The following is a 26,819-nucleotide window of genomic DNA, read 5'->3' as shown; positions in this document are numbered from 1 at the left end:
CCACTGTAAGAGTTCACACGACTTTCAACTATGCTAGAGCCCATAATAGCTTGTGGCTGCACACGGAAGTTTCTAGTATGAATAGTCTCATGATCCCTTTGAGCCTGGGTGGCAGTCCATAAAAAAACAGGCAATCCTGGTCTACCCAGGTGCCTAGACAGGCAATCCTGGAATAACCAGGTACCTCAATCCACCCAGATGTGTGTTTAAGTTGCCACCTTAGATAAACCATTAATTCACAAACTCACATCTGTCATGAATATCACTCACCCAATCCACGTCTACGAGCATAGCATGGCAATGTAAGCATAACGTAATAGTAACTCCCAAGGTTTGAATGCAGGGCAATAGGTTCCTACCTCATCAACTACTTCCCAATACCCACAATTTAATTAGATCCTAATCATGCAATGTTTGAGGTTTGATCTAATGCAATAAAAACTGGGTATGAAAGAGGTATGATCAAAGTGTGAACTTGCCTGCAATGTTGATGAAGATGATTGGCACTCAAAACTCTTGATAGTTCTACTCGTCACACTCCGGTCAATCTATCGTAAGCAAGCAGTAGTAACCACACATAAGCAATCACTCAAAAGATCAGAAAGAACGAAGAAGACGATTCGGAAAACTTCAAAACCAAACAAATAATTCTTGCAACATAAAACAATTTCTAACAGTACCAAAATTATGTGAATTTGGCCTTATTAGAATGTTTAGGTCAAGAGCTTCGATTTGCAAAAAGAATCAACTCAAATGGAGCCACGAAACTCAAGTTATGACCAAACGAAGTTTGAATTCAAATCTGGTCTAATTCAAATTTTAAACTTTTCAAAAACATGTTTGAGTTGGATTACTGGATAGAGGGGATCATAATGAAGAAGTGAGCATTGGTTTCGTTGGATTTGGACTAACGAGCAAAAAGTATTGATCATTTGAAAATTAGGGACTAATCTGTAAAATTCTAATCACAGACGGGTCCCTGGCAGAAATAAAATAAAACGAAAAGGCTATATAACGAACATTCACTAACGAACGCTAACGAGCGAACCGTTCGCTAGATTAGAAAAAAACGAACGGATGTAATCCGTTAGATCTAAATCCAACGTACGAGAGGCGGGGAGGAGTACTGCGGCGGCGGGCGACGTCGGCGGCGAGGAAGACGGTGCCGGCGGCTTCGGTGTTTGAACAGGGAGGCGGCTCCGGTGGCTCTCCGGCTCGGGCATCACCACCAGAAGGAGCGGGGTGACGAGGCGGAGACGAGGGAGGAGGCAGCTTCGTTCGAGGGCGACGGGACGGTGCGAGGCGACGGCGGTGGATCTCGTCGGAGCTCAAACTCCGGCGAGTGCGGGCGGTGGCTGCAATCGGCGCGGCGGCGGCTCGGCTTCGAGCGGCGAGCTGCGGGAGAGAGAGGGGTGTCCGGGCGGCGGCTTTATAGGAGGAGGGGAGGCACGGTGGCGTGGGGAAGGGGCGGTCGGTGACGGGGCGGCGCCGGACTCCGGGAGGAGTCCCGGTCGGGGACGATGGGCGAGGCGGCGCGGAGCTGGGCCTTGGCCTGGCTTCGGCTGGGCCGGCCCAGTGGGCGGGGAAAGAGATTTTTTTAACATTTTTTTTGCAGGCAGTGAAATACAAAATAAACTATACAAAATAAAATCATACTATAGGCATATAATATATCAAAATTTTGCAGAAAAAGATTCTCTACGACATGAACATTTTTATAACTTCAAATAAAATCCACACAAATTCAGATAAATCAAAGAGTGCTACTGGTCTATTAAAATCCAACAAAAATCATTTTTAAAATACCAAAATGATTTCAATTTAATTTTTCTCCAATTTTCTATTGTAGGGAATCATGTTACCCTATTTTCCATGTATTTTATTTTTGGAGAAAAATAATTTGAATAAAACTCAAATAACTCCAAATTGAAAATAAATTCAAAAGAACTTTGAATTTAATTCTTTGAAACTCCCAACTCATATTTCATATAATTTGAAGAAGTCATTTTATCTTCTCTCGCGAAAATCATTGAGTTGCAGAAAGTTTCAGAATTGGAAATATTCTCAAATGAAATTCAAATATTTTCAACACCCCTTGTCATTTAATAAATGGAAGAAGTCATGTCATCTTCTCTCCAGGGTTTCGTGATGAAAAGGTATTTGAATTCACGAAGAGCATAAAAATGCAAAAGTGAAAGTTTGGGAAAGTCCTTTTATTCCCTCTCATTTAACTTTCAAAAGTTTCGAATTTCACTCAATCACACTCAATCAAACAAATCTATTATTTAGTATAACATTCCAAAATTTAGAATTTTGGGATGTTACATGATAAATGGAATGGTGGAAAGTTGCATGGCAATATATCTCAGAATGGATATGGAAATGCCATAATAGGTAGGTATGGTGGCTGTTTTGAGGAAGATATATGGAGGCTTATGTGTGAAAGAGCGTATCATATCACGGGGTTTGGATGCACCGGTGAAGTTTGCGCCAACTCTCAATGTGAGAAAGGGCAATGCACGGTACCAAAGAGGCTAGCAAGGATGGAAGGGTGAGAGTGCGTATAATCCAAGGACTCAACATTAGTCATAAAGAACTCACATACTTATTGCAAAAATCTACAAGTCATCAAAAACCTCGGAACTACGCGCATGCTCCTAGGGGGATAGATTGGTAGGAAAAGACCATCGCTCGTCCCCGACCGCCACTCATAAGGAGGACAATTAAATAACACCTCATGTTTCAAATTTGTTACATAACGTTTACCATACGTGCATGCTACGGGACTTGCAAACTTCAACACAAGAATTTCTCAATTTCACAACTACTCAACTAGCACGACTTTGATATTATTACCTCCATATCTCAAAACAATCATCAGGCATCAAACTTCTCTTAGTATTCAAAACACTCATAAGAAAATTTTACTAATCTTGAATACCTAGCATATTAGGATTTTAAGCAAATTACCATGCTATTTAACACTATCAAAATAATCTAAGTGAAGCATGAGAGATCAATAGTTTCTATAAAACAAATCCACCACCATGCTCTAAAAGATATAAGTGAAGTACTAGAGCAAAACTATATAACTCAAAAGATATAAGCGAAGCACATAGAGTATTCTAACAATTTCCAAATCATGTATGGCTCTCTCAAAAGGTGTCTACAGCAAGGATGATTTTGGTAAACTAAAAATTAAGACTCAAATCATACAAGACGCTCCAAGCAAAACACATATCATGTGGTGAATAAAAATATAGCTCCAAGTAAAGTTACCGATAGAAGTAGACGAAAGAGGGGATGCCTTCCGGGGCATCCCCAAGCTTTGGCTTTTAGGTGTCCTTAGATTATCTTGGGAGTGCCATGGGCATCCCCAAGCTTAGGATCTTGCCACTCCTTGTTCCATAATCCATCAAATCTTTACCCAAAACTTGAAAACTTCACAACACAAAACTCAAAGTAGAAAATCTCGTGAGCTCCGTTAGCAAAAGAAAACAAAAGACCACTTCAAGGTACTGTAATGAACTCATTATTTATTTACATTGGTGTTAAACCTACTGTATTCCAACTTCTCTATGGTTTATAAACTATTTTACTAGCCATAGATTCATCAAAATAAGCAAACAACACACGAAAAACAGAATCTGTCAAAAACAGAATAGTCTGTAGTAATCTGTAGCTAGCGCAATATCTGGAACCCCAAAAATTCTAAAATAAATTTCTGGACGTGAGGAATTTATCTATTAGTCATCTGCAAAAATAATTAACTAAATACCACTTTCCAAATAAAAATGGCAGCAGTTCTCGTGAGCGCTAAAGTTTCTGTTTTTTACAGCAAGTTTAACAAGACTTTCCCTAAGTCTTCCCAACGGTTCTACTTGGCACAAACACTAATTAAACACAAAAAACACAACCAAAACAGAGTCTAGATAAATTATTTATTACTAAACAGGAGAAAAAATCAAGGAATGAAAATAAAATTGGGTTGCCTCCCAACAAGCGCTATCGTTTAACGCCCCTAGCTAGGCATAACAAGCAAGGATAGATCTAGGTATTGCCATCTTTGGTAGGAAATCCATAAGTGGCCATCATAATAGATTCATAAGGTAATTTAATTTTCTTTCTAGGAAAGTGTTACATTCCTTTCCTTAATGGAAATTGTAATCTAATATTCCCTTCCTTCATATCAATAATTGCACCAATCGTTCTAAGGAAAGGTCTACCAAGAATAATAGGACATGAAGGATTGCAATCTATGTCAAGAACAATACAATCTACGGGCACATAATTCCTATTTGCAACAATAAGAACATCATTAATTCTTCCCATAGGTTTCTTAATAGTGGAATCCGCAAGGTGCAAGTTTAGAAAGCAATCATCAAAATCATGGAAACCTAACAAATCACACAAAGTCTTTGAAATCGTGGAAACACTAGCACCCAAATCACATAAAGCATAGCATTCATGATCTTTAATTTTAATTTTAATAGTTGGTTCCCACTCATCATAAAGTTTTCTAGGGATAGAAACTTTCAATTCAAGTTTTTCTTCATAAGATTGCATCAAGGAATCAACGATGTGTTTAGTAAACGCTTTATTTCGACTGTAAGCGTGAGGAGAATTTAGCACAAATTTCAACAAGGAAATACAATCAATCAAAGAGCAATTTTCATAGTTAAATTCCTTGAAATCCATAATAGTGGGTTTAGCAACATCTAGGGTTTTAATTTCTTCAATCCCACTTTTATCAATTTTAGCATCAAGATCAAAAAATTCCGAATTCTAGGAACGCCTTCTAGGTAAAGGTGGATCATATTCAGTCCCATCATTATCAAGATTCATATTTCAAAACAAAGATTTAATAGGGGACACATCAATAACTTTTAGATCTTCATCTTTATTTTCATAGGAACTAGAATAACACGCTCTTATAAAGGCATCTTTCTTAGCACGCATCCTAGCGGTTCTTTCTTTGCACTCATCAATGGAAATTCCCATGGCTTTGAAAGACTCATTGATATCATGCTTATGTGGAATAGTTCTAAGTTTCAAAGAATCAACATCAACAGAAATTCTATCAACATTCCTAGCCAACTCATCAATCTTAAGCAATTTTTCTTCCATCAAAGCATTGAAATTCTTTTGCGAGGTAATAAAATCTTTATTATTATATTCAAAATCAGAGGGCATCTTATTATAATTTCCATAATAATTGTTGTAGTAATTACCATAATTATTAGAGGGATTACTAGGATAAGGCCTAGGATTGAAATTTCCTCTATACGCGTTGTTACCAAAATTGTTCCTACCAACAAAATTCACATCCATAGATTCATTATTATTCTCAATCAAAGTGGACAAGGGCATATCATTAGGATCGGAAGAAACACTCTTACTAGCAAATAATTTCATAAGTTCATCCATCTTTCCACTCAAAACATTAATTTCTTCTATCGCATACACATTTTTATTACTAGATCTTTCAGTATGCCATTGAGAATAATTAACCATAATATTATCTAGGAGTTTAGTAGCTTCTCCTAAAGTGATTTCCATAAAAGTGCCTCCTGCGGCCGAATCTAAAAGATTTCTAGAAGCAAAATTCAATCCGGCATAAAAATTTTGTATAATCAACCACAAATTCAAACCATGAGTAGGGCAATTACGTATCATTAATTTCATTCTCTCCCAAGCTTGGTGCAACATGTTCATGATCAAGTTGCTTAAAATTCATAATATCGTTTCTAAGGGAGATGATCTTAGCGGGAGGAAAATACTTAGAGATAAAAGCATCTTTGCACTTATTCCATGAATCAATACTATTTTTAGGCAAAGACGAAAACCAAGCTTTAGCACGATCTCTAAGCGAAAAAGGAAATAGCTTCAATTTAACAATATCATTATCCACATCTTTCTTCTTTTGCATATCACACAAATCAACGAAGCTATTTAGATGGGTAGCGGCATCTTCACTAGGAAGGCCGGAAAACGGATCTTTCATGACAAGATTCAGCAAAGCAGTATTAATTTCACAAGATTCAGCATCGGTAAGAGGAGCAATCGGAGTGCTAATAAAATCATTGTTGTTGGTATTGGTGAAGTCACACAATTTAGTATTATCTTGAGCCATCGTGACAAGCAAGCAAACTAACACACAAGCAAACAAAAAGCAAGCGGGCAAAAAGAGGCAAATAGAGAAAGAGAGGGAGGATAGAGAGAGAGGGCAAATAAAACGGCAAGGGTGAAGTGGGGGAGAGGAAAACGAGAGGCAAATGGCAAATAATGTAATGCGGGAGATAAGGGTATTTTGAGTGATAAGATCGAAGTAAAATAAAGGCAAAGTAAAGCAAAGGAAATAACTAAGTATGGGAGATAATATGATGAAGATAGACCCGGGGGCCATAGGTTTCACTAGTGGTCTTCTCTCGAGAGCATAAGTATTCTACGGTGGGTGAACAAATTACTGCTTGAGCAATTGACAGAATTGAGCATAGTTATGAGAATATCTAGGTATGATCATGTATATAGGCATCACGTCCGAGACAAGTAGACCGACTCCTGCCTGCATCTACTACTATTACTCCACTCATCGACCGCTATCCAGCATGCATCTAGAGTATTAAGTTCATGAAAACAGAGTAACGCCTTAAGCAAGATGACATGATGTAGAGGGATAAACTCATGCAATATGATGAAAACCCCATCTTGTTATCCTCGATGGCAACAATACAATACGTGCCTTGCTGCCCCTACTGTCACTGGGAAAGGACACCGCAAGATTGAACCCAAAGCTAAGCACTTCTCCCATTGCAAGAAAGATCAATCTAGTAGGCCAAACCAAACTGATAATTTGAAGAGACTTGCAAAGATAACCAATCATACATAAAAGAATTCAGAAAGATTCAAATATTGTTCATAGATAGACTTGATCATAAACCCACAATTCATCGGTCTCAACAAACACACCGCAAAAGAAGATTACATCGAATAGATCTCCACAAGAGAGGGGGAGAACATTTGTATTGAGATCCAAAAAGAGAGAAGAAGCCATCTAGCTAATAACTATGGACCCGTAGGTCTGAGGTAAACTACTCACACTTCATCGGAGGGGCTATGGTGTTTGGTAAGCCCTCCGTGATCGGACTGTCGCTCGTTGTTGTTTGGTTGCGTTGTGTTTTGGGTTTTCCCTTTCTCGGATTAGGATTTAGTTGCTGGTCGAATTCATGGGCCTCGTGAAGATAGGAGCTTGGGGGATACACGAGAAGTTGTACGGTTGGTGGATAGGTTTTTGGGTTCTGTCCTGTTATCTTGATTTGTACTTTTTGTTGGTGGTTACTTAGTGTATTATAGAGGGAGTGATAGTGTGATGTTATCTGGTGCCGTGGATTTGCAATAGGGGTTGGTGGGGTTCACTGGGTGGGTACTGAGTTGGGTGAGTCGGCCTTGGCGGGGGGGTAGGCGCTTCCGCTCATGCTCTTTTGTCTATTGTCCCTTCCTCTTTTTCCTTTGTTTCCCCTCTTTGTGTCTTTGACCAATATTGGGTCCCAGTCTGATGGAATGTTTTGTTTTTGGTTTGAGAAATCGTTCCTGGTTGAATGTGTTTTCATTTTCCGTTTGGACTCCGTTCGTATATTGCAACTTTCTTCGATTAAGTTTTGGGTCCTTCTAGATAAATGGCAAAGAATAAATTGAGTTTTATTTATTGGTTCTGGGCTGGGACCTTTGCCTAGTTAATAGGCTTTTACTTTTTAATGCATTTCGGGAAAAAATTAGAGAGTATGAAAGGGAGAGTATTGTAACCCAATAGAATGTTCTCAAGCAATCTATTTATGTATATGGTTTTATAAATGTTTAGCATCGGACAATCTAATAATTTGATAAACGTTGGAGGATGTATGTCAAGCTATTCCGAGACGCTTATGATCTGCCGCTTCTGGCTAGTTTGTATAATTGATTAATAACTTAGAATTTTTTGATTGCGGTTATGTTGCTACTTGGGCATATTATTTTTTAATGTTTAATGTCTTCGTGTGAATTTGTTTGGTATGAATGTCTCAGAATCCGATAAGATTCAGGAGACTAAGTCTAATTGTGTTACATTATTGAAATTAATTATTAATAATTGACTTCAAGCATACACTGAATCTAAGGTTAATTTCGTTTTGGTCAGAATAACATTGTCATAAGTAAAGTCATCCCTTAGCATAAATCGATCTATACGTTTGTGGTAGTCTATGCTCACATTTTCTGGTAAGCCTATAGAATTCTCTCGTATCATCGTCGAAGCGCCTTTTGATGACAACCAAGGCATTGTTTATACTTTGTAATTCTTCGAAATCGCTTTATAGCTTTCGACTTTGGAGGAGTTTAGCTGAGGCGTCGAGTTCTCTCATGGGACATTAGCTACTTTTATGGTGTGGGATTATTAGAGGAGTATTTTATGAGCGGGGGTTATGTTGGAGAAGAGAAAATTAGGGGAAGTCTCACATTAAACGGAGGCTCTAATCAATGCTAATTGGAGATTTGGCCGTTGCCTTCTTATCTCGTAGGTGATGTTATATTGTAGGATGACGGTGATGTTTTTTGTGCATATTGTGGTATTTGGTCATGCAGTAGCTTTAGTTACAATTATGAAATCTCAACAAAGAAACTAAGTGGGTGTGCATTTGTAAGCTTTGGAGTCTCTCATTTCAGTGTGGTATAGGTACTCTTACGTGCACTGTTGAGGAGTGCTCAGTGTTGAGATATTTAAATGCGAGTAGTTTGGAGTATTGATGGAATAATTTGGCCATCTAGTATAGTGGTATAAGTGACAGAGAGCAAGTAGTACGTTTTATTCAATGTATAGGATTTAGCGTGCTCGTGACTTGTTGAAGCACAAGTGTTGTTGTTTGGGTTTTGGGTCAAATGGAGATCTGTACATTGTGTTCCTTTCTCGTCGTTTATCCTCTGTTTGGGTTCATTGTTTGATGTTTGGTGTCTCTTTTCGCTCGTTTTGATGGCTTTTCTCTCTTTCTTTTTTTTTTTAATGTTCATGTGGGCAATTCTTGTGGATCAATGGCTCTTATTGTTTGAAAATGATGATCATCAATCAGCTTTTATATTATTACAACTCAATTGTATTTTATCGAGACTGATACTTAGAATAATAAGTGATTCTATATTTTATCGGTGATAGTTTGTGGCCTCTGTGCGGGTGTAAGTTCGTGGTTTGTTTTGTTCTTTGGTTTTTTGTTTGGGATATGATTTGTATTGCTTGAGTTGGATTGCAAGAGTGTACATGTTAGTTGTGGAATATAAATGAGAGACGTTGGACTTGTTGTCTATCAGCAATATAGGCTATGTGTTTAAGCTTATCAGTATTTCTTTGGGTTCGGTGTCTATAGCATAGGATGAAATAGTTGGAATGTGTCAGATGAAACGGAATTGTCTGGATTGTTGAAGTGCACCTTGGGAGATGATTATCTCGGTAAGTGTGGTTTCTATGGAATTGATTAATGAGGTTTGGTTTATTTTGTGTGGTCTGTTTTTGTGAAGGTCAGATATATAGAGGTTGTTATCGTTGTGATTGAGTTAGATATCATATTACGGGGTTTTGTGGGATGCACCGGTCGAATGGTTTTGGCTGCAATCTTGTCTAATTGTGAGATAAGGGGAATGGCACGGTGACGTTTAATGGAGGCCAGCAGAGTGAAATTGCTGGTTATATGTGGTGAGAGTGCCGTTAATCATTGGGATTCATTAGTCATTGTAAAGAATACTCACATATTTATGGGTGCCATTTAAATCTTACTAAGTCATAGGATGAAACTCAGCTACTACGCGCATTGTTTAAGATCCTACGGGGATGAGATTGGTTAGGGGTATAAAAACACCTTTTATGCGTTCGTGAATGAGTCGTGTTCCCTTTATTTGACTGTTGGTTGCGTTTTTGGTTTTGCACGTCGATAGGGAGAGGACAAGCAAATAATCTCCTCCATGTTCTAATTTGTATAGGTACGTTTACATACGGTTGGCTGCGAGTGGCTTAGTGTTTTGTGGGTTGAAGGTATGTGTTGTGATATTTTTTCATGATTTTTCCTCGTTTTGGGACCCTTGCAAATCTTTTCTATCTCTATTCAGATGCTTGGTTCTCGAGATTCAACTACTTCTTAATCTATAGCTATTTTTGATATTACTTTATTAGTAATATCTGAGAATAGATCTAATTCATCATATATAAGCTTTCTATTTTTGTTCAATTACATCTCTTAGTATCTTCAAAATCATCTCTGTTTGTTTTTTCTTTCTCATGAAGCAGATATTTTTACGTAATCCTGAGAGTACTTGAGCATATAGGATTTTATATGGATAATTGATTGGTTAGTATAGTTGATGCTGTATTGTTAAGATTCTCTTCAAAGAGGTGATTGGCTAAGTGAATTGCTATCTGTAGTGGAGATTTAGAGCTCGTTTCTATAAACAATATGGCTCATCACCAGGGGTGACTTCTATAAAGATATTGATGAATTGTACTAGAGTACTTATAACTATTACACGGGACTGCGGTAGAGATAGTGTGGCGATGGAATAAGTGTATTTGGTGCTAACACTGAATCGGGCCAATTCTATCTAGGGCTATGCTTATAAAGTTATGTGAGCAAGTGATGATTGTGGTATAAACGTAAAGAGTAAAGACAAATATCATACAAGACTCCAAGCAAAACACATATCATGTGGTGAATAAAAATATAGCTCCAAGTAAAGTTACCGATAGAAGTAGACGAAGAGGGGATGCCTTGCCGAGGCATCCCCAAGCTTTGGATTTTAGGTGTCCTTAGATTATATTGGGGGTGCCATGGGCATCCCCAAGCTTAGGCTCTTGCCACTCCTTGTTCCATAATCCATCAAATCTTTACCCAAAACTTGAAAACTTCACAACACAAAACTCAAAGTAGAAAATCTCGTGAGCTCCGTTAGCGAAAGAAACAAAAGACCACTTCAAGGTACTGTAATGAACTCATTTTTATTTATATTGGTGTTAAACCTACTGTATTCCAACTTCTCTATGGTTTAATAAACTATTTTACTAGCCATAGATTCATCAAAATAAGCAAACAACACACGAAAAACAGAATCTGTCAAAAACAGAACAGTCTGTAGTAATCTGTAGCTAGCGGCAAGATCTGGAACCCCAAAAATTCTAAAATAAATTTGCTGGACGTGAGGAATTTATCTATTAATCATCTGCAAAAAGAATTAACTAAATAGAATTTTCCAAATAAAAATGGCAGCAGTTCTCGTGAGCGCTAAAGTTTCTGTTTTTTACAGCAAGTTAACAAGACTTTCCCCAAGTCTTCCCAACGGTTCTACTTGGCACAACGTCTGGTTTGTTTGCTTTGTTCATAATTACTAGAGCACAAAGATACGCATCACTATACCTATAAATAGAGGCTCGTTAATTTATTTGTCTTATTCTACTAAACTAGGAGAAAAAAGTCATGGAATAAACTTCAATAAAGTGAACGATTTGGCCTCTGCCTGTTTTCCGGAAGCCATTGTCGCTCTTAGCTCTGTTGTTTACGGCAACTTCTGAGGCTGGGCTCGAACTTTAGAAAAGATGCAAGGATATGGCATCTTCATGGTGTGGTTTGATTTTGTCGCTGCCTATATTCTTTGGTAGGCAATTCTTTCAATGAGGTTTGCATCTACGCTTGAGTCTTTTTTTGACGGAATTTCTTAAGTATCTTTTTTTATTTGTATTTTGCAAACTTTAGGGCACAGGTGCATTCTTTTGGATGTAATCTATTTTGTAGACAGAATTGGTGCTCTATCCTAACTGAGATGGAATAATAGATTTGGTAGTTGTATATATTATTTAGGGTCTAGAGAGGCATGCTGTCAGTTTTCTTAGCTTGGATGGGCTCACTCCTAGAGCTTTACTTGAGGAATCAGGTAGATAAGACTTGGCATTTGCTAGTTGGGGATGACTTTTTGATGTAGTTCTTGTACGGAGTGAAAACAGTCGGGACTTCTAACGTTGGCTAATAATAGTCTCAATGTTTTATCTGATTCTTATGGGTGATCAGTTGAAATTTTATTTTTCTGATTACTTATGGTGTGGTCTTTTTCTGTTTCGCTTGTTCAATATTTTTTTTGGTCAAAGTGGACGCCTACCTTTAGGATTCCTATTATCGAGAGATTCGGTTTGTGGTATCGTTTATTCCTATTCTTCAATTACCTCTTGGGTTTTTCCGTCTTTGAGGACGGTAACAATCCTATTTCCTCATAATGATATGTTCTTGTTTTTTGATTGGTGGTTCTTTCTTTGTCAGTTGTTCGATATAAGATACTGTGCATTACATGTCTTCTAGGTTATAGTGCGCTCAGTTGCGCATTAATCAAAAGAGGGGTGGTGAGGCCCAAATATCAATGAGGTCTATTGGCATAGCATTGTGTCGAGAAATTAATTTAAGTATTCGGCTGTGCCCATCAACGTCATGAATTCCTCGCACTCTTATGTACATAGTATCAAGGACATTCTGTTGCCAAGGAACGCTGCAACGCCCTTACATAATACAATTGGCGTCTAAGAGACTTTAACAGCATAGTGTGATTCTCGCTCGTGGGTGATTGCTACATGTGTTTGGTAGCAGTCTGCTATGAGGCATTTATCCGTTTCTTATGTTCGTATTTTAACTTTCCGTTTTCCGTCCGCCTTCTTTGCGTAATAGATCTTAGAATTTTCATTTCTCACGGGAGATCTAAGTTGGAGTAAGATTAGGGATATCTGATAGTCTGATTTTTTATGAATTTGATAAAGGCTAGTGCACACATAGAGCGATCGACAAACTAAGTCTCTTGGTGGCGGGGTGCACTAGAATGATAGTGCAAAGGATTGATATAGCTGTATGAGGGAGGATAGAGGAGAGGCGTATATATAGAGCTGCAAGGGTGCAAGTGTGGGCGTTGGGGGAGGGAGGAAAACCTGATGTCACAGGGTAGCAATGGCAAATATAATTGTATTTGTTGGGAGGATATATAAAAGGTATGCTTGATCTTTGTTCTTGGTGTTATTTTTTGGTTAGGTTGAGTTTTGGCGTAGTACCCTCCGTTGCCCCTTTCTCCATGCTATGTACTGGCGCCGTTTTCAGGATAATCTCTCGTTTGGCTACCTTGCTTTGACATTAGCTGACTAGCATTGGTTTTACCCCGATATGTAGGATGGATGATTGGATTATATGCTGAAGTGTTTATACTACAGTTCTTGAGACACTTCATAGTGTATGCCGTGAGTTAGTGGTTTGAGGCTCTGCGTGTCTGACACTGTAAGTGTTTGCTTTGTGCTCGCCTTCGTGACGTGCATCTAAGTTAACTAAATATTGCTCTTGATATCTCTGTATCGTGTGCGATCAGTTTTGTGGCATTTGGTGTTTTGTTTATTTTAACCTTTGATATTTATTCGGGCCACTTCTCTACGTAGTAGTGAGAGTCTGATCGATTAATGGGGGGATTGGTGAATGTATACTGATATGTTGTCTTTTTGGTACTTTTTGTTCTCTTAATGAAGAGGTGCCGATATTCTAAATGTATTTTATAGAGCTATCAATTTAGACAGCAAGTAGCGTAAAATAGTCTAGTATTTCTGGTAGACTTGACTATACTGGATGAAGTATTTTACATTCCCGGGGGCCTTGATGTGCAGGCTTTTCCTAGTGCGCTTCCTCTGGAGAGCATAAGTTCTATCGGGTGGTGAACAAACACATCTGCACTAAAGAAGATTCATTTCAAATAGTTTTTCTTCGTTTGAAGGCACATAAGAAGACAGTTGTGCGCGGACTATCACTTAATCTGTTTTATTGTAGATCCGAAAGTAGTAGATGATAGGTGAGAGAGCTATTCTAGTGTATCGTTACTTGAGTGGAACCAGTAGTGTATAGCGTGATACTACTCACTAGCTTTTGTGTTGTCCTGTGTCGGGTGTTACTAGTGTTTTGGTTGTTTTGTGCTTTTTGGTATCTCGTCGTGGAGGCCCTTACTGGTGTTGTATGTATTAAGCCATCTGCGGAGCTCGATTGTTGTTCGCTTTCCGGGGGATGCTTCGGTAAGGCTGGCTCTCTCAATGTTGGGGTGTTACTTGCCTGTCGGGATTACATTGAGAGGTGCTTACGGGTGGTTGGAATTAAGGGTGATTTTGTGTGCTTCCATATTCTGGATTCGTGTTGTCGTGGCGGTACAAGTAAGGTAATAAATTTTGTTCAGTATTCTGATTGAATGGAAAGTTTACCGGTCCGGATAGGGGAGCTACCTTGTTTTTTGTCAACACGCGGAGTGGTGCCCACATTCTCTTATGGGGAGTGGCGGGTCCTTGTGGGGGCTTTATGTCAGCCTTTTACGCCTTCTTTGCGCTCAGCCCACCTGTTTTTCTGTGGTCTCTCTTTTCTTGCTGTTCTTGAGTAAGGGTCCAAGTCTCCGGGGTCTTGTTTGTTTGATGGTACGAAGTTTGGATCGTTGACCTCTTGTTTTGATAGGTTCTTCGTGTTCCGTTTTGTTTCTGTGATGTTTCCTGCGCGTTGGATATTTGGGCCGGTTCTTGTTCGTTCGAAAACCCTAAATAGGCCGAGAATAATCTGCATGCTAGGATTCCTTGTGTTGGGCCCCTTGTTTTACGGGTTTAGTTTGTAGGTGTTCCAAATACGAGATGTGATTTGGGAGTTATTATGGTGCTTATAGTTATGACATAATAAATAATGTTTATTAGTTAATAAGTTCGTACTCTCGTCCGCCATAGTGCTTGTCAAAACAGTTTAGTGATTTACGATAGTTGTTCATGAGCTACGCTAAAATTATAGGAATATTGGGTATGTCGTTTTTGTCCAGACGCCAGGGCAATGCTTAGGCTGAACCCGCTGGCCAACACGGGGAGGTCTCTTCGGTGAGGTGGTCTCCGTGCGGGGAGATTGACAAAAAATAACTAAAACCAGGACTTCAAGAGATGAGAGCTCGGAGCTCCTGTAGGTCTGCGGTGCTGGTGGCATGCACGGTAACTCGCGAGTTTCGGTTAGTTTCTTTGTTTGTGTCTGGAGTTGCTGTCGTAAGCTCACCCGCCGATCAACTGGCGTCGATGCGCGGAGGATTCGTGGTGAGCCCTTTGTCGTGGGTGTTGTCTACGCACGAACTTCTCTCTGTGAAATGTCTTAGTTCGGTGGGAGCCATCTGCTACAGTGTATGGTGCATTAGGCTAAGGGGTTTTAAATGGCGGACAAGGATGTGAGAGCTTATATTGGTTCGTCCCCTTACGGTGAAGGTAAAAGCCTATTCCAGTTGTGATGGAATTGCTAGGGTTTCGATGACCAGGGAGCGAATCCGCTTTGCCTGGCTCTAAAGTTGTTGTGTGTTGTCCCTAAACCGCCGTCGGATCGCCCCTTTATATACATAGGTCGACGCCCGTCGATTTACAGAGTCTCGAGGCCGGACCATAAATGTGTCCGGCTCGGTCTCTACTCCTATCTTACTATACAAGTATACATCATTGTCGGTTTACATCTACGGGCCTTAACCCTCCTTTGGGCCTTGGGCCTTCATGAAGCGCCATCATTCACATCTTCATGGGCTTCAAATAAAATAATCATCATGGGGATAACCCGGCCTCTCCTGGCCGGTTTATGTCCAGTAGTAATATCCCCAGCATTAGGCCCCAGATTGATTTGAACTTGTTCATGTCAATCTTCAACACTTAGAAAAATTCCTCCCTTTGCACCTTTGCATAGATCTTATAAACCGTCGTGACGTCATCCTCCAGATTTGTAGCAAACCTTGTGACGTCACCTGTTCATTTAAAGCCGTAGATACTCTTTTATTAATTAGCATCCAACAACCGAAACGACAACCTCGTCATATATCCATTTTTGGGCTCCTCGATTCCCGTGCCTGTCACTTATCTCTTTACCCTTATAAATAGGGCGGAGGATCCCTTTCCTTTTATTTCCGTTGACTTTTCCTCTCTTCTTCCTCCTCGCGACGCCCCTACACCCGAGCACCGCTGCCGTCGTAGAGCTTCGCCTCTGCCTCACCGTTGGCCGCTGCATGAACCTGATCGCACCAGAGAGACACGATGGTACCTCCGCTGCTTCAACAGCTGTTGTAAGTCTTTCCCTCCTTCCTCTGTAGATCCACTTAGGGTTCATACGGGTTCATGGCGCTCTCTTCTTGTTCTTCATCAGTCCATAGACAGCAGACCTTAGGCTTGACGTGTTCCACGCGATAACTCTCGTAATCCTTTTCTCGGCTATTAAACCAAACCTTTATACGCATAAGAACTTGATATGTACCTTTGTGAACTGCTCCAGGAGCAACTTCTTTTAGGTCTTAATATTTTTCTTTTCCTGACTTGTAGTAGATCCAAAATTTCCAATGCAATCTTGTGAAACCTGTTTTTCTCACTTAGCCATTTTTTCCTCAGATATGTACCTTCCTTATCTGCATAGGCGGTTTATCCTTGTAGAAAGTAATACTGTCATATGCCATTAGTCGTCCCTTGTAAACCGCATCTATGCTGCTTAGTCCATTTGTTAACTTGTCATTGTTCTACGCGCTCCGTTTGTTTGATGAGAATTGTTTACTCATGCTCTGAGAGTGTCTTTTTGTCTTATCACCTTGTTAGCATGTGTTTTTTTTGAGCGTTGTATTGTTATTGACATGTTTAAAGCGCCGTCAGTAGGCTTTCTCAGCTTCTTTAGCTTTCTGCAGTATGGCTGAAATAAATATCTAGTTTCCCTGTTACGTAGGTTTCCTGGCTGAGCCTGGTTAACTTGAGGATCGAGAGTTCTTGGATGGCGTATGTGTGTTCGGATTGGCATAGAGTTTACAAAGTATAGATGAAGATTCGTAGTATTGGGAGTTCCTGGTCCTGAAAGCCTTGCTTACCTGAGGATTGCCAATTAGGCTAGTGGTGATTGCATGATTAATACATGGGTGCCGACTGGTTTTTTAGCTCCCGCCTGGAGTAGTCTCAATTTGGTTTTCCGTGTTTGTTTCTACTTGAACAGCTTCAGATTCACCCTCAATTGAGTATTTGGAACTTACTGGAGTGTCACCCAATCATCTGTATCAATTTAGTTTGTTGCAACTTTTTTTATAGGTCGTTTTTTGCGCAAAGTGCTTATGTACTGAAGATGATTCTCGACTCTCGTAGCCCGAGTTGTTTCGCATGGTTGTGGTTGTTCCGTTTGCGACTTAACTGTGCGCATCCTGAATTCGTTGTAGTATGGGCCTGCGGTTCTTACATTGTACTTTGTGCTTGGTGTCTGCTTTTTCTGTTAAGTTGTCAGAAGAATTGCTTCTTCTCTCGGTCATGGGTAGCTTACAGTCGGTGGAGGGAGCGAAACAGGTATGAACGGACTTTTGTTTCTGAGATGTGAGACTCGTTCCTGACTCTCGTAACGCTTGTTTTTCAATGTTTGGTGTTCCCGTCTGTAGCGTAATCAGTGTTTTTGCTGTGAGCGGTTTTTGGTTCATGATAGTCGAAGTAAGATCCGCGGATATCTAATGGGCTAGTTCGGTGTTGTGCTTTTCTTGTGTGGTATGTATGTCTTTTGCGCAAGTTCTCCTATGATATTGTTTGTTGCGGAAATTTCATTGGATACATGGGTTTGGGCTTGATTTTTGAGGGTTGGTATTTTGAAAGCTGGCAGAGTACCGGCACGGAATATATTTTGTAGTGATTCAGGCGTCTGTAATAGACCTGATTGGCATCTATTTGGCTCTTCTTGACAAACTATGACTATGCTTTGGCATTCTTCGTGGGGTAGGTGAGGGCTGTTCAGTGGACCAGTGAACTCGCCACTGGATTTCATCTTCTTTGGTAAGGTGCCAATTCTGACACATCCATCCAGTTGCTTCCTCAGTAACCCGGGAAGGGACCTAGTTACAGGAATAGAATTGTTTGGCCATTGCAAGTGAAGAGCTGGAAAAGATTACTGCCGGTTTACGATTCATAAATGACAACGCATAAAGTGCAACAGGTTAAGAAAAGTTGAATTCATAGCATTGTAATAATGTCTTATCCGGAGGCTGATACTAGTGTGTTATAATGGTTAAGGAGTGAGCGGTTTTACAAGGAGCTAATGGCATATTTGACAGGTATCGTATTTTACAAGGATATATATACCGCTATTGCAATAGGAAGACTATATTTCTGAGGGAATAGGCTAAGGTGACGAATTATATCAGGGTCACAGATTGTATTGGAGATGTTTGTGTATCTATCTTTTAATGGGAGTTTGCTCGCTCTCGGAAATGCATCTAAAGAATATTTATGTTCGCTATAACTAGATGTGTGCTTCGTGGAGGAGTTCGACTAGTAAAGGTACCTTATTAATGATTGAGGTTCGTTATGGCGGTTATAAAGGTTGGGTTACCATAGGGGGGAAACAGGTATTTGAGATCGAGGATTTTATCCGGGAGTACATCACGTCTATGTTGAGCGTTGTCTTGTCTATGGACTGTATGAGACGAACAAGGAAGAGAGGCGCCATGTAACCGTATGACCCTAAGTGATCGTACAGAATGGATGTATAAAGATCTTTACAATTGGTTGTTGTTTGTATAGTGCAGCGAGGACTATTCGTGTCTCTCTGTGGGCGTACAGGTTTTTGCATTGCAGGCGGCCGAATGGTGGAGGCACGAGGCGAAGCCTCTATTCTGTCACTGGCATAGCGTGGGTCCCTTTTGGCTGTGCTTTGTTTGTAGTGGGTGTGTGGTCTTGAGGTAGGTATAGTAAGAGAGAAATCAACGGAAAAAGGAAGGGTTGGTGACCTCCGCCTTATTTTATATAGGAGGGGTAATGTAGTTAGGCCATAAGAGTGGAACAATGCCATTTGGGTAATCCTGGATTGAGGCCTCGAATAAATTGGATGAGTTGAGAGGTCTTTAGTTTCGTTTTCGGTTGTTTGGTATGTCTTTATTAATAAATCCAGTTATTATCTACGGCTTTAAATGACAGGTTGGTCGATCACATACGTGTTGGGCTCAGCGAGAATTGGGCTGTTGAGTGGATGATCGTTCAAGACGGTGTTTTCTATGAGTCTATGCAGGAGAGGTGTGCCAAGTGCGGTAGTGAATTTCGGTTGTTCTGTTATATAGGTGTTTTGTATGAGATTACATGTATGACCGGATGGGTCAAATCAATCTGGGCTAAGCTGGGGATATTACTCCTGGACAATAACGCGTGGTTTATGGCGAGGAGAGGCGGGTGAGACTCCCAATGTATATTTATTTTATTTTGTAAGCCATGCAAGAGTGAATGTTAGGTTTGTGACTTCATTGAAAGCACAGCGCCATAAGGACGTTGTGTTATAGGGCGCCGTATGCTATGGTTTAAATTCTGACTCAATTTGAATAGTATATGGCCGTGTTATACGTTTGAGATGTTTGGATGTATTGGGTGTGGAAGTGGGCTGGTCTGTGTGTAGTGGGGTATTGGTGGGTAGGCTCGACTCACGCGGATCAGGTGGTCGATGGCGGGTTTTTTGCTGCCCTTGTATATATTCATTGAGGCGAGTGCTTTTTTTGATGAGACCCTGTTTGATGGGTTGGTTAATCGGATGTTCTCGTTTCGTGTCGTGAGCCGTGACACATTTATTGGCCGTCTTGAGACGTCTGTAGAATTGCGCCGGGGCGTCGACTCTATGTATATAAAGGGGCGATCCGACGGCGGTTTAGGGACAACACACAACAACTTTAGAGCCAGGCAAAGCGGATTCGCTCCCTGGTCATCGAAACCCTAGCAATTCCATCACAACTGGAATAGGCTTTTACCTTCACCGTAAGGGGACGAACCAATATAAGCTCTCACATCCATTGTCCGCTTTAAACCCCTTTAAGCTAACCCGTAGCGATGGCTCCACGACTAAGTCCTTTCACGAGGACATCTGCCGTGACAAAACCACGACAAACGGGGTTTCGCCCATCGGCTTGGTGGCGGTGGTGCGAATCGACAACAGCACGAACTGGAGTTCGTCATGCCAGCCCCTGCCGCAGGCTTCGAGCTTCTTCTTGAAGGTCCTGGTCTTGAGGCCCCTCAGGACCTCCGTGTTGGCGCGTTCAGCCTAGCCATTGCTCCTGGGTGTGATACGTCTCCAACGTATCTATAATTTTTGATTGCTCCATGCTATATTATCTACTGTTTTGGACAGTATCGGGCTTTATTATCCACTTTTATATTATTTTTGGGACTAACCTATTAACCGGAGGCCCAACCCAGAATTGCTGTTTTTGGCCTATTTTAGGGTTTCGAAGAAAAGGAATATCAAACGGAGTCCAAACGGAATGAAACCTTCGGGAACATGATTTTCTCAACAAACAAGACCCAGGAGACTTGGACCCTACGTCAAGACAGAAAAGAGGAGGCCACGAGGTGGGGGGGGGGCGCCTACCCCCCCAGGCGCGCCCTCCACCCTCGTGGGCCCCCTGTTGCTCCACCGACGTACTCCTTCCTCATATATATACCTACGTACCCCAAACGATCAGATATGGAGCCAAAACCCTAATTCCACCACCGTAACTTTCTGTATCCACGAGATCCCATCTTGGGGCCTGTTCCGGAGCTCCACCGGAAGGGGCATCGATCACGGAGGGCTTCTACATCAACACCATAACCCCTCCGATGAGGTGTGAGTAGTTCACCTCAGACCTATGGGTCCATAGTTAGTAGCTAGATGGCTTCTTCTCTCTTTTTGGATCTCAATACAATGTTCTCCCCCTCTCTTGTGGAGAACTATTTGATGTAATCTTCTTTTTGCGATGTGTTTGTTCACCCACCGTAGAATACTTATGCTCTCGAGAGAAGCCACTAGTGAAACCTATGGCCCCCGGGTCTATCTTCATCATATTAATCTCCCAATACTTAGTTATTTCCTTTGCTTTTACTTTGCTTTTATTTTACTTCGCATCTTTATCATAAAAATACCAAAAATATTATCTTATCATATCTATCAGATCTCACTCTCGTAAGTGGCCGTGTAGGGATTGACAACCCCGTATCGCGTTGGTTGCGAGGATTTATTTGTTTTGTGCATGTACGAGGGACTGGCGCGTAGCCTCCTACTGGATTGATACCTTGGTTCTCAAAAACTTAGGTCTACTTTGCTACATCATCCATTCCTCTTCGGGGAAAACCAATGCAGTTCTCAAGAGGTAGCAAGAAGGATTTCTGGCGCCGTTGGCGGGGGGGGGGGGGGTCTACGCAAAAGTCAATATACCAAGTACCCATCACATACCTTTATCTCCCGCATTACATTATTTGCCATTTGCCTCTCGTTTTCCTCTCCCCCACTTCACCCTTGCCGTTTTATTCACCCTCTCTCTATCCTCCCTCTCTTTCTCTATTTGCCTCTTTTTGCCCGCTTGCTTTTTGTTTGTTTGTGTGTTAGTTCATTTGCTTGTCGTTATGGCTAGTCCCTTATCTTCTCCGTTGTCTCCCGAGAATGAAATTCTAAATTTTAAGCAAAGGGAGGGAGAAAATCTAAAAGATGCTTGGTATAGAATTTGTAATGCTCAAAAATGATCTACTAGGAAGCAATCTACTTCCGTTCTTCTTCACAATTTTTATGTAGGCGTTGCTCCTTGGTATAGATATGTCCTTGATACCATTACCCGAGGGAATTTCTTGGGTAGCCACACTTTTGATTCTTATAATGCTATGATAGATTTGTTTGGCTCACCCCCTCTTTTGGTTAATGGAACTGTATTAACTTTGGAGCATGTAATGCAAAGGCTTGAAATTATTGAAAATAAGGTTGCTACCATAGAGTTAATTGAAAATTTGGATAAAAAGATTCACAACCGAATCTCTCAATATGGATCTAAAGTAGGAGTCACTTTGAAAAATATTAAAGAGAAGGAACCCATAGTTAATGAGAAAATAAATCACGATTCCACTAGAATCGATAAACTTGAGGATATTATTACCAACTTGGGAACCGCTTTTTCTTCCGTAAAGAATACTCAAAGTCCTCCCACTAAAATTGCCAAGTTTATGTATGTTCCTAAAAATAAGGGTGAGTCCTCTAGTAAGGAAACTGCAGATCTCAAATCTATAAGTATTCATGCCAATCTTTTTGCTATCATTAAGGAACCATTTGTTACAAATGATTTTTTCGATCTTGTGCCTAAAAGTTTGATAATCAATAAAAATAAAGAAATTCCTAAAGATGGTAGATGCCTCATTGAAGAATTGCCTACCAAAGATGGCAACACCTAGATCTATCCTTGCTTGTTATGCCTAGCTAGGGGCGTTAAACGATAGCGCTTGTTGGGAGGCAACCCAATTTTATTTTTATTCCATGCTTTTTTCTCCTGTTTAGTAATAAATAATTTATCGAGCCTCTATTTTGGTTGTGTTTTTTGTGTTTAATTAGTGTTTGTGCCAAGTAGAACCATTGGGAAGACTTGGGGAAAGTCTTGTTACACTTGCTGTAAAAAAACAGAAACTTTAGGGCTCACGAGAACTGCTGCCATTTTTATTTGGAAAGTTCTATTTAGTTAATTATTTTTGCAGATGACTAATAGATAAATTCCTCACGTCCAGCAATTTATTTTAGAATTTTTGGGGTTCCAGATCTTGCGCTAGCTACAGATTACTACAGACTATTCTGTTTTTCACAGATTCTGTTTTTCGTGTGTTGTTTGCTTATTTTGATGAATCTATGGCTAGTAAAATAGTTTATAAACCATAGAGAAGTTGGAATACAGTAGGTTTAACACCAATATAAATAAATAATGAGTTCATTACAGTACCTTGAAGTGGTCTTTTGTTTTCTTTCGCTAACGGAGCTCACGAGATTTTCTACTTTGAGTTTTGTGTTGTGAAGTTTTCAAGTTTTGGGTAAAGATTTGATGGATTATGGAACAAGGAGTGGCAAGATCCTAAGCTTGGGATGCCCATTGAACCCACAAGATAATCTAAGGACACCTAAAATCCAAAGCTTGGGGATGCCCCGGAAGGCATCCCCTCTTTCGTCTACTTCTATCGGTAACTTTGCTTGGAGCTATATTTTTATTCGCCACATGATATGTGTTTTGCTTGGAGCATCTTGTATGATTTGATTCTTTACTTTTTAGTTTACCACAATCATCCTTTCTGTACACACCTTTTGAGATAGCCATACATGATTTGGAATTTGTTAGAATACTCTATGTGCTTCGCTTATATCTTTCGAGTTATATAGTTTTACTCTAGTACTTCACTTATATCTTTTAGAGCACGGTGGTGGATTTGTTTTATAGAAACTATTGATCTCTCATGCTTCACTTAGATTATTTTGAGAGTCTTAAATAGCATGGTAATTTGCTTAAAATCCTAATATGCTAGGTATTCAAGATTAGTAAAATTTTCTTATGAGTGTTTGAATACTAAGAGAAGTTTGATGCTTGATGATTGTTTTGAGATATGGAGGTAATAATATCAAAGTCGTGCTAGTTGAGTAGTTGTGAAATTGAGAAATGCTTGTGTTGAAGTTTGCAAGTCCCGTAGTATGCACGTATGGTAAACGGTATGTAACAAATTTGAAACATGAGGTGTTATTTGATTGTCCTCCTTATGAGTGGCGGTCGGGGACGAGCGATGGTCTTTTCCTACCAATCTATCCCCCTAGGAGCATGCGCATAGTGCCGAGGTTTTCGATGACTTGTAATTTTTTTTTCAATAAGTATGTGAGTTCTTTATGACTAATGTTGAGTCCATGGATTATACACACTCTCACCCTTCCATCCTTGCTAGCCTCTTCAGTACCGTGGATTGCCCTTCCTCACATTGAGAGTTGGCGCAAACTTCGCCGGTGCATCCAAACCCCGTGATATGATATGCTCTTTCACACATAAACCTCCTTATATCTCCCTCAAAACAGCCACCATACCTACCTATTATGGCATTTCCATAGCCATTCCGAGATATATTGCCATGCAACTTTCCAGCATTCCGTTTATCATGACACATTCATTATTGTCATATTGCTTAGCATGATCATGTAGTTGACATAGTATTTGTGGCAAAGCCACCGTTCATAATTTTTTCATACATGTCACTCTTGGTCCATTGCATATCCCGGTACACCGCCAGAGGCATTCATATAGAGTCATCTTTTGTTCTAGTATCGAGTTGTAATCATTGAGTTGTAAATAAATAGAAGTGTGATGATCATCATTTTCTAGAGCATTGTCCCAAGTGAGGAATTAAAAAAAAGAGAGAGAGAAAGGCCATAAAAAAGAGAAGGCCCAAAAAAATGAGAGAAAAAGAGAGAAGGGACAATGTTAGTATCCTTTGCCACACTTGTGCTTCAAAGTAGCACCGTAATCTTCATGATAGAGAGTCTCTTGTTTTGTCACTTTCATATACTAGTGGGAATTTTCATTATAGAACTTGGCTTTATATTCCAACAATGGGCCTCCTCAAGTGCCCTAGGTCTTCATGAGCAAGCAAGTTGGATGCACACCCACTTAGTTTCTTTTGTTGAGATTTCATACATTTATAGCTCTAGTGCATCCATTGCACGACAATCCCTACTCCTTGCATTAACATCAATCGGTGGGCATCTCCATAGCCCATTGATTAGCCTCGTTGATGTGAGACTTTCTCCTTTTTGTCTTCTCCACATAACCCCCCTCATTATATTCTATTCCACCCATAGTGCTATGTCCATGGCTCGCGCTCATATATTGCGTGAAAGTTTATAGGTTTGAGATTACTAAAGTATGAAACAATTGCTTGGCTTGTCATCGGGGTTGTGCATGATGAGAGCATTCTTGTGTTACGAAAATGGAGCATGACTAAACTATATGATTTTGTAGGGATGAACTTTCTTTGGCCATGTTATTTTGAGAAGACATAATTCCTTAGTTAGTATGCTTGAAGTATTATTATTATTTTTATGTCAATATGAACTTTTGTCTTGAATCTTTCGGATCTGAATATTCATACCACAATTAAGAAGAATTACATTAAAATTATGCCAAGTAGCACTCCGCATCAAAAATTCTGTTATTATCATTTACCTACTCGAGGACGAGCAAGAATTAAGCTTGGGGATGCTTGATACGTCTCCAACGTATCTATAATTTTTGATTGCTCCATGCTATATTATATACTGTTTTGGACATTATTGGGCTTTATTATCCACTTTTATATTATTTTTGGGACTAACCTATTAACTGGAGGCCCAGCCCAGAATTGTTGTTTTTTGCCTGTTCTAGGGTTTCGAAGAAAAGGAATATCAAACGGAGTCCAAACGGAATGAAACCTTCGGGAACGTGATTTTCTCAATGAACAAGATCCATCAGACTTGGACCCTATGTCAAGACACAAAAGAGGAGGCCATGAGGTAGGGGGGGCGCCTACCCCCCCCCCAGGCGCGCTCTCCACCCTCGTGGGCCCCCTATTGCTCCACCGACGTACTCCTTCCTCCTATATATACCTACGTACCCCCAAACGATCAGATACGGAGCCAAAAACCCTATCCACCGCCGTAACTTTCTGTATCCACAAGATCCTATCTTGGGGCCTGTTCCGGAGCTCTGCCGGAGGGGGCATCGATCACGGAGGGCTTCTACATCAACACCATAGCCCCTCCGATGAAGTGTGAGTAGTTCACCTCAGACCTACGGGTCCATAGTTAGTAGCTAGATGGCTTCTTCTCCCTTTTTCGATCTCAATATAATGTTCTCCCCCTCTCTTGTGGATAACTATTCGATGTAATCTTCTTTTTGCGGTGTGTTTGTTGAGACCGATGAATTGTGGGTTTATGATCAAGTCTATCTATGAACAATATTTGAATCTTCTCTGAATTCTTTTATGTATGATTGGTTATCTTTGCAAGTATCTTCAAATTATCAGTTTGGTTTGGCCTACTAGATTGATCTTTCTTGCAATGGGAGAAGTGCTTAGCTTTGGGTTCAATCTTGCAGTGTCCTTTCCCAGTGACAGTAGGGGTAGCAAGGCACGTATTGTATTGTTTCCATCAAGGATAACAAGATGGGGTTTTCATCATATTGCATGAGTTTATCCCTCTACATCATGTCATCTTGCTTAAGGCGTTACTCTGTTTTCATTAACTTAATACTCTAGATGCATGCCAGATAGTAGTCGATGAGTGGAGTAATAGTAGTAGATGCAGGCAGGAGTCGGTCTACTTGTCTCGGACGTGATGCCTATATACATGATCATACCTAGATATTCTCATAACTATGCTCAATTCTGTCAATTGCTCAGCAGTAATTTGTTCACCCACTGTAGAATACTTATGCTCTCGAGAGAAGCCACTAGTGAAACCTATGGCCCCCGGGTCTATCTTCATCATATTAATCTCCCAATACTTAGTTATTTCCTTTGCTTTTACTTTGCTTTTATTTTACTTCGCATCTTTATCATAAAAATACCCTTATCTCCCGCATTACATTATTTGCCATTTACCTCTCGTTTTCCTCTCCTCCACTTCACCCTTGCCGTTTTATTTGCCCTCTCTCTCTATCCTCCCTCTCTTTCTCTATTTGTCTCTTTTTGCCCGCTTGCCTTTTGTTTGCTTGTGTGTTAGTTTTCTTGCTTGTCACGATGGCTCAAGATAATACTAAATTGTGTGACTTCACGAATACCAACGACAATGATTTTATTAGCACTCCGATTGCTCCTCTTACCAATGCTGAATCTTGTGAAATTAATACTGCTTTGCTGAATCTTGTCATGAAAGATCCGTTTTCCGGCCTTCCTAGTGAAGATGCCGCTACCCATCTAAATAGCTTCGTTGATTTGTGTGATATGCAAAAGAAGAAAGATGTGGATAATGATA

Source organism: Triticum urartu, chromosome 3 (genome assembly GCF_003073215.2).
Source record: "Triticum urartu cultivar G1812 chromosome 3, Tu2.1, whole genome shotgun sequence".
In the NCBI taxonomy this organism is placed as follows: Eukaryota; Viridiplantae; Streptophyta; class Magnoliopsida; order Poales; family Poaceae; genus Triticum; species Triticum urartu.
Note: the sequence above shows the minus strand (reverse complement) of the source record.